Genomic DNA, 13,963 nt, shown 5'->3' with positions numbered 1-13,963 from the left:
CATATACACACACATATACACATACACACACACATACACACAAGCATATACACATAACACACACATACACACAAGCATATACACACACACACATATACACATACACACACACATACACACAAGCATATACACATACACACAAGCATATACACATACACACACACACAAGCATACACACACACACATACACACAAGCATATACACATACACACACATACAAGCATATACACATACACACACACATACACACAACATACACACACACGAGTTGTGAGCTTCTCGAGAGAGTCTTTTTCTGTATTCTCAATTAAAAATTTCAGCAAATACTCTCAGGTATGTGTATTTTTTAAAATTTGTAAATTATATTCATCTATAATTTCATAAATATATCATTACACGACAGAAAATGCACAAAAGGGACAAAATTGCCAGCCATGGTTGAATATCCTTGTAATCCCAGCACTTTGGAATCTGAAGCAAGAAAATTGTGAGTTCCAGCCCACCCTCGGCTACATAAGAAAATCTTGTTTCAAAACAACAAAACCCCAAAAGACATCTCAATGAAAAGAATTAAAGATAAAATGAATAATACTAAAACCATTTATTTCTATAATACATTATGTAAAACACAACAGTAAGAATAACAATAGTAATTTTGACTTTTTAAAGAAAAACAACTTGATTGACCATGCTCCGTGATAGGCCATCTCTATCAAAACCTCACTCCCATCTTGGCCCAGACTCAGGGACCAGCAAAGAGAAGTGGGCAGAAAGAATGTAAGAGCTGGGGGGGTGCCGAGAGATGCTGTCCTGTAGACAGGACATTGTGCTGAACACATGGACAGCAGCTGTGACATCCACACAAGACACACGCAAGATCAAGCCAGTTAAAAATGAGTGAGGAGCTGCTGAGTCCCCAGACCTAGCTAAGGACCTATTAGCAGTTGATGACTCTGCGAGAGGGAGACTCACTTCTTTTTGGGATGATGGCGGCCACTGGTAGGTTTCCATGCACAGATGGGCATCACTTATTGCACTTAGTGGTTAAAATTTTTATTTTTTTAAATAAAAATAAGACTGCTATTATAAATGTTCTGGAGTTTGAACCTAAGTTAAGTGTATTTTGGCCATTGAGCCTGTGGGTTGTAGCACTGGAAGAGATCCCTCCCAAAGATATAAGTTCACTTAGAAGAATTCAGAGGCCTTCCATAAAAGCAGCAATCTTCTGGTGCTTGCATTGAGTACATCATTGATCTGTGGCTGCTCTGTAGGACTCTTTTTAAAGCTAATTATGTTACGAGTTTTAGCTTAATTAAATTAGACAGTGCATTCCATGAGTCCAATTCATCAAGCCCATGTGCAAATCCCGACTCCCAATCATCCACCCAACCTGTCCCTCCCACCTCTTCTCTGTCTGGGCTCGAACCATCTCCAACCACCCAGGCATAGCCTGGAAACAGCGAGTGTCTCCTCACCCATTTCTTGGCTTCCACGTGGAACTCGTAAACAAGCCCCATCAGCTAATCTGCAGGACATCCACAGAACCTCACACCCTCCTGTCTGATTTCTTGTCACCAGGTCTAGGCCATTATTGTCCTTGGTCTACTCTGTTTTAGTGACAGCCCAAGTGTGTTTCCTGACCTGTACCGTCCACAGTCTCCACACCTCAGCAGCGTGGAGGCATTCTCGGGCAGTTGTATTCCTTAAGCACTATTGTTTGGAGAAAATCCAAATATACAGAACAACCTCAAGAATAAGAATATACAGAACACCTGTCACATCACATTTCCACCTATGCAGCTGTCCTCTGGTACCTGTAGGGGACTGATTCCAGGGCCACTGTGTGTATCAGAATCTGAGAATATGCAAGTCTCTGATATTCTACTGTGCAGAAATCCTCCCACACACTGTGTCATCTTAAGATTGCTAATAATACCTACTATAATGTAAATGCTATGCAAATAGTCATCGTTCTGGGTTGTTTAGGAAGTCGTGACGGGGAAAAAGACCTTGCATGTGTTCAGTATAAAACAGGGAAAGATTAGTGCTCTCCAAAAATACCAGTTTCAGAAAAGACAAAGTTTTTTTTTTCCTCAGTATTTTGATTTGTGGTTTGTTGAATGCACAGAAGTAGAATTCAGATTTAAAGGAACAATGGTAGTTCATATTTCCCTCATCTGATGTCTATCTACCTATTTATAGATCCATCCATCCATCTGTCTACTTGTCTGTCTGTCTGCCTGCTTACCATTGATCTTTCTGGCTGGTTTATGTTCTGCCATTTCCTCAGAACTCCCTCAGTGTGTGTTTTCTAAGAATAGCCTTGGTTTCTTGCATTACCCTAGTATAGCCACAGCCCCACTAGAGAGTGTAGCTACCCAACACTTGTTTTGTTTTGTTTTTCTGGGTTTCCAATCATCCTATTGATGTCTTGTATGCCATTTGATTGCTTTTAGTATAGAAACAAGTCTAGTACAGTATTTAGCTGCCATGACTTTTGTGTCCTTTGATTTGAAACTTTCTATACCATCTTTATTTTTTTCTGATACTAGTATTTTTGGAAAATACTAATGTCCTCTTTTCTGTGTGTGTGTGTGTGTGTTTTCAAGCATGCAAGTGCATGTGCATGTATGTGTGCATGTGTATGAAGTGTGAAGGCCAGAGCTTAGCCTTGGTGTGTTTTGTTTTGTTTTGAGCCCGGGTTTCTGTAGTGGTTTAAATAAGAATGGCCCCCATAGACTCTTACATTTGAATGCTTGGTCATGAGGGAGTGGCACTACTTGAGAAAGACTAGGAGGCGTGGCCTTATTGGAGGAGGTGTGGCATTGTTGGAGGAAGTGTGCAACTGGGTGTGGGCTCAAGTCAGGCTCAATGTTTCACTCTTCTTCCTGCTGTAGAATGCTCAGCTACCTCTCCAGCACTGTGTCTGCGAGTGTACTACCACGCTTCCCACTGTGATGATAACAGACTAAACTTCTCGTACTGTAAGCAAGTCCCAATTAAATGCCTTTTTAAATAAGAGTTGCCTTGTCCAGGATGTCTCTTCACAGCCATGGAACATAAAGGCTGGCTGGTGTGTCTCTACCTCACCAGCACTGGGATTACAAGACCATACCATCATTCCTGCATGGCATCCGGGATCCAATTCAAGTCCTCATGATTGTGCATCAAGAACTTTACCAACTGAGCTATCTCTCCAACCCCCTCCTCTGTTTTTAAGTAGAATTTTCTTTTTTAAGTTTTTTTTAATACTTCCTTGTCATTAGATTCAGCTTATATATTCCTAGCCAGGGCATCACACAAGTAATCCTATGTCCTTTAGGACCCATCACAACTGAAGGCACACTGGGTTCTTCTACCCCTTAGTGGCAGCATAGTTTGATGACTCAACCAAGATGTCCTTTTAACTCCACCACAGTACAGTTATTTCTTCCTTACAAGCAAAAGTGCAGGTTAGTAATTAGTCACCTATTACAATCAAACCTGTAGTCGTATTATATGTTTTGAAGGTCAAACAGAGGTATACTTTAGAAAGATAAGTCATCTTCAAATACTTCAGAGCATTTAAGATGTTTTAGTAACATTGGTTCTTTTTTTTTATGACAATGAGACATGTCTGCTCCTGCCAGTACTGATCTACTTCAGAGAAGATGACGGGCATAGAAGAATCTCCACATGGAGTTTACGTTCTTTGTGGCAAAGGTAAATCACTGGGCAAAAGGTACCCTTGCCTCAGCTGCTGACACTGTGCTGTCCAAATTGGACAAGCAGGACCCAAAAGAGAGTGTCTGCCAAATCTTGCCAAGATAAGGTAGGACAGACATTCAAAGATCCTGCTTCACAAAAAAGTCTGTCAGATACACTAGACCTGGAGGCCAAAGATGGGTGAGCCCCAACGCTGCAGAAGAACCTTGGGTGACTGTCCAGGCAGCCAGCTGTTTCTGTCATTTTTCACATTTTTTTGGAAGTCAGTTGTTCGAACTCCCTGCTTACTCAGTTAATATTATTTCCTTCTCAGGACTCTGAGGGAGTTGAAGACTAGATAGTTATAGTTTTCCTTGTTTAGCTGACTCAGAAAAGAAACTCACTAAAGAGGTGAAAAATGTAAAAGTTTGAGAGACATTAAAAGATAATTTGATAATGCAAATTAGAATAGAAAGTAAATTAGGTACAAGACTTTGGACTCACCAAGATAGACTAGATAATAGAGTATTTTTTCTGAATTTGCCAAATGCAAATGGACTAGACATTGTTGATGTACTGATTGCCTGTATAGTATATATACTTACTGTATATAGTTTTTCTTATAGTACTTGTAGTCTTCCTTTTTGTATTAAACTAAAAAGGGGAATTGTGGTGATATATTATTTATGATTTAATAAAGCCACTGGAGATCAAAATGCAAATCTAACCATAGCCATAGAGCCAGGCAGTAGCCATACTAATTAGCCACAGAAGCCAGGTAGTGGTGATTAAACCTAGGTAGGACTCAGGAGGCAGAGGCAGAAGGAGCTTTGTGAGTCCAAGGCCATCCTGGGCTACATGAGAGTAAATCAGTCTAAAGAGTAAGAGCTCACACCTTTCATCCCAGGACTTGGGATCACACAACTTTAATTCCAGCATTAGGGAGGTGGAGACAGGAGTGATGTGGCTGGGCAGAGAAAGGAATATAAGGCAGGAGGAGACAGGAACTAGGAGCATCGTCTCTGAGGATGCATTCAAGCTGAGACAGGATTGCCATATCAACTTGGTAGAGGTAAGAGCTACCGGTTTGGCTGCTGGAATTAAAGGTGTGTATCACCACTGTCTGACTCTGTGGCTGTGGCTAGCTTTGCATTTTGATCTCCAGAGGCTTTATTAAATCAAAAGTAATATATCACCACATTAAAACATCTTGGTTGGTGGCACTTTAAGATTATACAAATATATCATCACTCCCAAAATATGGGGCTGGAGAGACAGCACATTTACTGCTCTTCCAGAGGACCTGGGTTTATTCCCCAGCACCCAAATCAGACAACTCACAACCTCCTGTAATTCCAGCTCCAGGAGCCCCAGGAGCTCCAGGAGCTTGTGGAATCCTTGGAGACCCTCATACACATGGCACACACACATACACACACATATGATAAAATAAATATGGCTATGGTAGATCATTCTCGGGACCATACAACACATAAGGCTAGGATGTAGCTCAATGGTTCCACATGCACCAGGCCCTAGGTTTCATCTCTACCATGAACAGAAGCCACTCAGACTTAGTAGTAACTGAGTCTTGCCTGAGATGGTTTTCATTCGGATGATTGCAGATGGAGGTTTCTCAATCCTAGCAATTTGCCAATTAGCAGTCCACATTCTACTGTAATCAGGATTCCTCCCATCCCCTTAGACTGTTGCAGTCACCATGCACACGAGGGCTCTTACGTTGTAGCAGTTCAGAATCCACTGTTGTCTTCCAATGCTTTGGTGCCCAAATTGTGCCATCTTTGGCTGGTAAGCCCCCCACAATGACTTTTGAATACTTGCTTTAAATTGTTCTAAAGCTTCAGTCCTTGCCAGCTACCCAAACGAAGGGCCCATTTTTAGCTCTTGTTGCAGGGAACTCTCTGGAAGCATTAGCATGCTACATTTGGAGATGAGAAAGGACAGGCTGGAAGTTTCTCATGAAGAGGCTGTAAAGGAGGAAACACAGTGATTGTGTATGTGCTGATTCAATTACTGAACCTGCTTGAGGGCCCGGCCTGTGCACTCACTGGTCTAGGCACCAAGGAAGACAGAGCCAGAGCACACTGGCCAATGGCCAATGAACACCAAAGACTCCCGGCTCCACTAGCTGGATCAGAACCCAGTTCTTCTGGCTAACAGTAATGTGGCTTCAGCAAGTTACCTGAAGTAGCTACCTTGCTTCCCCATCTATACAATGAGGATTCTGGCGGTGCTGCCGTCTGAGTGCGTGGGATGACCGGATGAGTTCATGCAGAGGTAGCGTATCTAAGCCATTGCTGGACACTCAGTGAGCTCACCCAGTGTCACCACTGGTCATGCAGGCAGCATGCCGTCTATTCTACGAATGCTTCTGGTTACTCTGCTTTCTGTTCTGACTTCGTGTCCCTCCATCTGTCTTCTTCTCCTTGTTCACCATCCCCTTGAGAGCATTTCACAACATTCGTGTCTTTCAAAACTTTACTTCGTCTTTGGTCAGGACTGACCCACTCACTACCCATCTCAGCACCATGGCCTTAGACTACTCTAAATTGCTCACCAAGCCTGTCCTGATCCTTTCTAGGCACAAGCATTGGGAAACTGGGCAGCCAGTCCAGGGCCTGATGAATGAAGAGGCAGTATGGCGGACAACATGAACTCTGGAAACACAGGGCAGCAGGTGACCGTGCTGTGACCTGGCTGTGTGGCCTTAAGAAAGTCACCGAGGTTCTGGTTTGGTTGCCTGATCTGTAAAGTGGGAGTAATAGTGATAATGAGATTAATTTTTTAAAAACTACATTGAGTATAGGATAGCAGTATCAAGAGTTAGAGGCCAGCCTGGGCTACATAGCAACACTCTGCCTCAAAAAGCCAAGAGCTGGAGATGCAGTGCAGCGGCCACTTAGGTCTCAACCACCTCACTGTCAAACAGTGTGTCCTGCTCAGTTTTACGTCAATTTGACATAAGTTAGAGTTACCTGAAAGGAGGCATCCTCAACGGAGAAAATGCCTCCGTAAGATCCAGATGTAAGTCATTTTCTTAATTAGTGATTGATGGGGAGGGCCCAGCCCATGGTGGGTGGTGCCACCCCTGGGTTGGTGGTCCTAGGTTCTATAAGAAAGCAGGCTGAGGAAGCCATGAAGTGAGAGCCATTAAACAGCACCCTCCATGTCCTCTGCATCAGCTCCTGCCTCCAGGTTCCCGCCCTGCTTGAGTTCCTACCTGCTTGAGTTACACAGAATTGTGAGTGAAATAAACCCTTTCCTTTTCAAGTTGATTTTGGTCATGGTGTTTCGTCACAGCAATGGTAACCCAAACTGAGGCACAATTACATAAAAACAATAAGAAAGAGAGGGAAAAGCATATCAGAACAGTACCTAACACCTAGTGAACCCCAGTGAACACCAACAGTCAAAATGACCATCTAGAATTGAATGACGAGGTGTCAGACGCTTGGACCAGGAGTGAGTGACTGTCAACACTGGCTAACATGGGGGATCCAAACCACCGTCAAGCAGAAGGAGGGCATATACTGGGCAGTCCCAGGAAGGAAGCTGCTGTTGCTCAACTGAAGGCAGACAGATTTTTACCAGCCTTCCTGATAGACCCCACCTTGTTCCAGAACTTTCTGGGTCCTTTTGCTTTCCAGGCTTGGTTTTCCTGGCCTTGAGGCATATCTTACTGAATGAAAAGGAGGTGTCATCCAGCTCTGTCCACCTAGGAGAGGATGCCATTCTTGTCACAGGATGTTCTGTTTGTCCTCTTCCTGCCACCACCCAGCTCGTCCACTATGTCCCACACACAGCCCTGTGTCTCCCCGAGTTCATGCTGTCCGCCATACTGACTTCATTCAGCAGGCCCCAGACTGGCTGCCCAGTTTCCCAGTGCTTGTGCCTAGAAAGAATCAGGGCAGGCTTGGTGAGGAATGTAGAGTCTGTGGAGGAGGGGTCGAGATGGGTAGCGGGTCAGTCCTGACCAAGATGAGGCGAGGTTTTGAAAGATGGATGTGTTGTGAAATGCTGTCGATATGTCATGGGGGAATGGTGTATTGGAAAAACAAGAAGCGAGAGGGAGAACGCAAAGCGAGCATCTTGTAGCCACAGCAACCAATCAGCACAGAGGTCCATGCTCTGACTTCATGAAGCAGACAGGATGGTTTGGTTTTGTTGTTGTTTTGTTTTTTGTTTTTTGTTTTGTTTTTTTTTTGCAGTCTAGCCACTTTTTAGAAGTCCAGGGGCCAGGAGTTGTGTGTTCCGGAAGTCGAGCAACTTCTGTCAGGTAAAGTTTTTCTCCCTTGGTGGGATAGAAGATGTTTTCCCAAACACAGGAAGTCTGAGTAACGGAGCAACTGAAAGGAGTTCTAAAAGGCTCCCTCCCTGTGTGGTTAACCCAGGTACCCTGGGCTTCCCAGGTCCTCAAGATCACCATGTTCATGGCAGGTGCCCTCCTTATCAACTGGTTGCAGATGCTTCCTGCTGCCGTGGTTTGAGATAGATGACCACAGCCACTACCACCGGATATAAACAGAGACTCTGCAACCATGAGGGTTTCATCAGTTGCTCTACACCGTCCCTTTTCAAAGGCCTGTGATAAAACAAAGAGGATGTCCTGGCCAAGCACCCCATGTCCAGCCAGTTCCTGCAAGAAGGTAGTGAGTGCCACTGAGGATGCCTAAGCCAAAAGGTAACTGAGCATAAAGTCTTCTTCTGTCCTTAAGTGTTCAGAGCCTTTAACAGTCACACGAGAAGGAAAACAGACACGATAGCCTCTCCTGTCGGTGGGGGAAACCTCAAGACCTTACGAGGAACCCTGAAACATGAATAGTTCTTTCAGTGAACTGGCTCCCAGCATCCACAAACAGGTTCACAACTGCTTCTAAGTCCAACATCAGGGGGTCTGATGCCCTCTTCTGGACTCTGCTGTCCCTGCCCACAGGTGCACATACCATGCCTATACACATAATTAAAATGATAGATATAAGTATTTTTGTAAAAGAATATATTATAACTAAGTACAAAAGAAATTAACAATGATAAAATACGACAGTTTGTAACAATGCACTTCAATAAAAGTCACATAAATGCGGTTTCTTTCTGGAGGAAAAACAGTTCTTGCCATTCTGTGACATGGTTTCACTCTACAGCCTCAACTTGGAATGATCCCCCTGCCTCAGCCTCCTGAGCATTGAGATTACAGGAATGAGCCACCAAGCCCAGCTTCCTGAATATATTTTGTATTCACTCTTCTTCCAGAGACGTGAGATGGTGCAATGCCTAAGTGATAAGACTAGTATAAGATGCATGCACCTTGGTACTGGGACAGTTGATTTGACAACTGAGATGGCTGCTTTCCAACATGTGAGCAGGGAGCATATACAGCAGGGATACACTGGACTCGGGGGGGGGGGTGATTTCCCTCCTGGGTGGCAGGACAGCACAAGATTTTATTATGCTACAAAGTGCATTGTCTATCTGAAATTTACGAACTGTTTATCTCTGAGTTTTTTATTTAATATGTTTTTCATATTTTATTTATTCTTGACAGTTTTATATATGTACACATTACATTGGCCATATCTACCCCCAGCTCTCCTCCCCCCAACCAGCACATCTCTCCTCCCCCCAACCAGCACACTTCTCCTCCCCCCTGTAACCAGCACATCTCTCCCCCCTGTAACCAGCACACCTCTCCTCCCCCCGTAACCAGCACATCTCTCCCCCTGTAACCAGCACACCTCTCCTCCCCCCTGTAACCAGCACATCTCCCCCCCCCCGTAGCCAGCACATCTCCCCCCCCCGTAACCAGTACATCTCTCCCCCCTGTAACCAGCACACCTCTCCTCCCCCCTGTAACCAGCACATCTCTCCCCCCTGTAACCAGCACACCTCTCCCCCTGTAACCAGCACATCTCTCCCCCCCGTAACCAGCACATCTCTCCCCCCGTAACCAGCACATCTCTCATCCCCCGTAACCAGCACATCTCTCCCCCCGTAACCAGCACACCTCTCCTCTCCCCTGTAACCAGCACATCTCTTCTCCCCCCCGTAACCAGCACATCTCCCCCCAACCAGCACATCTCTCCCCCTTCATGTTTTCCCCCTTTTAAAAAATGGTTTTAAGCCCACTAGTCCAATTAACTAGCCTGCTAGAACATTGTTGGCTTGCTTTTAAGCACATAACTGTAAGTTTATGGGTGCTATGACTACTTGATGCCCAGAAGACATTTCACAACATTCCCTCCCACCCTCCAGCTCTTACATTCCTTTTGCCCTCTCTTCTATGATATTAGAGCCTTAGAGGGATTGATGCAGACGTCCTATTTAAGACTGAGATGTAAACGGAGTTCTAATTGGTCTAAATAATAAAAATGCAGAGTCAGATATAGAGGGAAATGCTGAGAGATGAGAGAGAAAGAGCAAGCCACAGCCACCTTTACCTCATTAGCTTTGCAGTGGAAAAGAGAGCGAGTCTTGTTTCCTCCCATCCTCCGTGCCCAGCCATCTCACTTCCTGTCTGTCTACACAGACATCTATGGTTAGCTAGTGGCAAGCTCCACCCTCTCATCGCCGGACAAGCTTTATTTGTACAAGCAAGATATCACCACACTGAGCATCACCTGTCCTCAGCACTTCCACTAGTCATGAGCCTCTGCAGGAAATGCTACCCACAGCAGAAGTTCCTCCAGCCAGGATTGAGAGCATCACTAATCTATGAATAGAAACATAAATATCTAGAAGGCAGTTTGACAACATGCTCATTTAGCAAAACAACAGTAGTAGGTCCCCCCATAGGGTCTATAACCTCCGTTGTCATGGGTGCCAGATTTAGAATATCATGCATGAGTTCCCTCCTGTGGAGCAGACCATGAATGCAATCAGAAAGTGGATGCTTACCCCTTTTGGCCTGCAAGCCACCATTGCGCCCATGGGCATGTCTCGCCTGGCAGGTCTGTATTGCTCATCCATAGTTCATCACTGGATAATACCACCGATGGCTTTTCTTCCCTGGCAGTCTGTATGGCACCATCCAGCACTATGAAAGCTAGCCATTAGGAAGGAAAATTTCAGGCCAGTTCCAACTTGACTCTGTTCTGTAACACCATTTAATATTCTTGGACTACTGTAACATGAGTTCTAGTAGGTATTAACAATAAAAGCCTGGAGTCAGATATAGGGGTAAATGCTGGAACCACACCTTACCCTCTGATCTTTAGGCAAGCTTCATTTGTTAGAATATAAACAAAATATCACCACAGACTACAATTAATTGACTCCAGGCAATACAAGTCACACACACACACAAAAAAAAATTCCAAAACTTTAGCTCAGGGATTGTAGTACATCTGTCTCCTGTTTGAGTGACTAATTAATGACAGCAAGATAGTGCTATGTAAAGCCATAATGCATGTTAATCAGCTTTTGATAGCTGTGGCAAAATCATTGAGAAAATCAAATGATGAGGGATTCATTGGGACTCATGGTTCCATAGATTTATAGTCCTTGCCCTGTTGCTTTGGGGACTGTGATAAGACAATCCATCGTGACAGAAGGCATGGCAGATGGAAGCTGCTCACTTTGCGATGGTCAGGAAGCAGAAAGAGAGTGTGAACATAACCAAGGTACCTGGGACAAGACATACCCTTTAAAAGCCAATCCCAGTCACCTCCCCCTAACTAGGCCCTGCCTCCTACTGTTTCTATATTTCAATAGTCGGTTCAGCCACAAATCCCTCAACGGACTAGCCCACTGTTGAGGTCAGAGCCACCATGATCCAATCAGACTCATCTCTGAAACAGCTGCACTGGGGACCATGCTTCACCACATGGGGCATTTGGAAGATATTTCAATGCTAACCGTAATGTGCAGTTAGAGTGGTTAGTTGTCCCTCCAGAAGCCTTGCCTCCACCTGGGTGCAGCAGAACTTCCATGAGGCAGAAGAGAATGCAAGAGCCCATTTCCAGTTTGAGCCTACACAAAACTAAATGCTTCTCACAGTCCCAGCAATAGGCTTGCAAGATGCCACTCACTCCAAACCTGTCTGCCCACTCTTCAACAATTAAAACACCAACTGTTAGAAGTGTGCATGACTGCCTGGGAATAAAAACTTTCACTGTGCCTTACAGTGAACCATGCCCAAGTCCTGCTCAGAGAGATACAACTTACTAAAGTTTTACACCTAAAGGACTAGAGTGTACCCTTCCTGGGATCTTTCTTCCTGACTATGGACTGGAATACTGACTCAAGTCTGGGGCTGGTAAAGTCACCTTGAGCTGCAAGTTAGAAACCTACATTTTTTTCCTCTTTTTTAGAAAACCAGTAATTTCAGCTTTTCATTTTCAAGTGGAATAAAAGTCAATCTAATACTGAAAATGAAACCAGTTTTTTGAAAATTTCTTCCAGAATTACTATGCAAGAAATAGGAAGATTTCTCCCCAAGAGTTTAGTCCTACTTAAGAGGAGGGTCACTGGGCATGGTAGGAGGTCCACTGGGCATGGTGACACACACCCTTAACCCCAGCACTCAGAAGGCAGAGGTGGGCAGAGTTCAAGGACAGCCTGGTCTACATAGAAAGTTACTGGACAGCCAGAGCTGTGTTTTAAAAAACCAAAACAAAGAGAGCTGGAAAAGATGGCTCAGCGGTTAAGAGCACTGGGTGCTCTTCCAAAGGTCCTGAGTTCAATTCCCAGCAACCACACAGCAGCTCACAACCATCTATAATAGGAATTGATGCCATCTTCTGGCATGCAGGTATAAATGCAGAGTACTTACACATAAAATATAAATGAATAAATTAATTTCAAAAAACAAAACAGAGAGAGATCAATTCTGCTGATAAAATTGAAAACCGATTATCTACATATAAAATATAGAGGAGCTGGCTTCCAGCTTCATGTGTGTGAACTCACACATTCACAGTATCCATTTCACTTCCTACTGACTTGACTTCATCTGGTTTTTGTTTACTGACATGGTCTCACTTTAGTCCAGGCTGGCCTGGAACTCATTGTGTAACCCAATGGCTTTAAACTTAGAGCAATCCTTCTGCCTCAGTCTTCCAAATGCAGGGATTACAGGCAGGCACTGCCAAGCCTGGCTTCATCTGCTTTGTTAAACCAGACACCCTTTAAAACCATTGCTTTCTGGGAAAGCTCGCTCATGGGTGGTTTACTGAGCATCCCAGGATCCCCTGCTGACTTACAAGAATGTGGGGAGAAATGGATGTGCTGCAGAAACAGTGATGCTGGGAAGGCTGTAGACCAAGCCTCCATGGGACCACTGGAGATGGGGAGGAAGATGCGAGAAGGCCATGATGGATGATGGTACAGGGGTACTAGCTAACCTGTTCTCAGGGTGCAGGAACCAGTACATGACCAGCAGAGGGCAGCGGGAGAGGAACGTCCAGGGTTCTTCATAGGCACATGACTTCAAGTGTCAATGCAGACTTGAGTCTCCCCGGTTTCTGTGTCCGGAGTCATTTTGCCAAGACGTTGTCAAATAGAGTCACTTCCTGAGCAGAGGAGGCTGGGCACACTGTTTTTATAGGCTGACCATGGCCATTCCTTCCCTCAAATCCGCTTTTGCCACTGCTACTTCGAGGTTAACGTTTTCTTTAAGTTTTCTTCCTTGTGCTAACTGTGAAGATCTTTGAAACGATAACTGATATAATAAAATATGTATATACATTATCACACTGAAAACGCATCTCAGCAGAAAATCAGATTGCTACAACCAGTTAATTAATCTACAAATTCACCTTTGACCCATTGAAGAAGGTGACATTACAATCTCTGTCTTCTAGACAGGAAACTGAGACTCGAACAAGTTAGACAGATTTCATGAGAATTTTCACAAAAGCTGGCATTTCAACCAACTTGGTATTTCGACTGTTTGACTTGCAGAGGCCCCTATGACTCAAGACGGGAGGCAGATAAGCCACCTGCTTGCCAGGGTCAGGAGAAAGTGGGTCTGACTCCCACTCCTGCTAGAACATTCCTCGCCTACAACCGGGCTCTCGCTTTTCTCCGTCCTTTTTCTTCTTCCTCTTTTGTCTCCTGAGAACAATGTCCTTCTCGATAAACCAGAACTGTCCAGAATGCATGCCTTATGAGTCAAGGCTGCTAATTCCCTGACAGAAATGGAAGTCAATTTGAGGGTAAGGGTTATATCTTCTTTTAAGTGATGAGGAGGGGGCCACTGTCTGCCCCGGCCACACTGGCAAAGAGGAGGAGCTTGTCATCCCCAGAGGGGCACATGCTCCTG

The sequence above is a fragment of the Mesocricetus auratus genome, unplaced genomic scaffold (assembly GCF_017639785.1).
Source record: "Mesocricetus auratus isolate SY011 unplaced genomic scaffold, BCM_Maur_2.0 Super-Scaffold_100006, whole genome shotgun sequence".
NCBI classification, from domain to species: domain Eukaryota; kingdom Metazoa; phylum Chordata; class Mammalia; order Rodentia; family Cricetidae; genus Mesocricetus; species Mesocricetus auratus.
Note: the sequence above shows the minus strand (reverse complement) of the source record.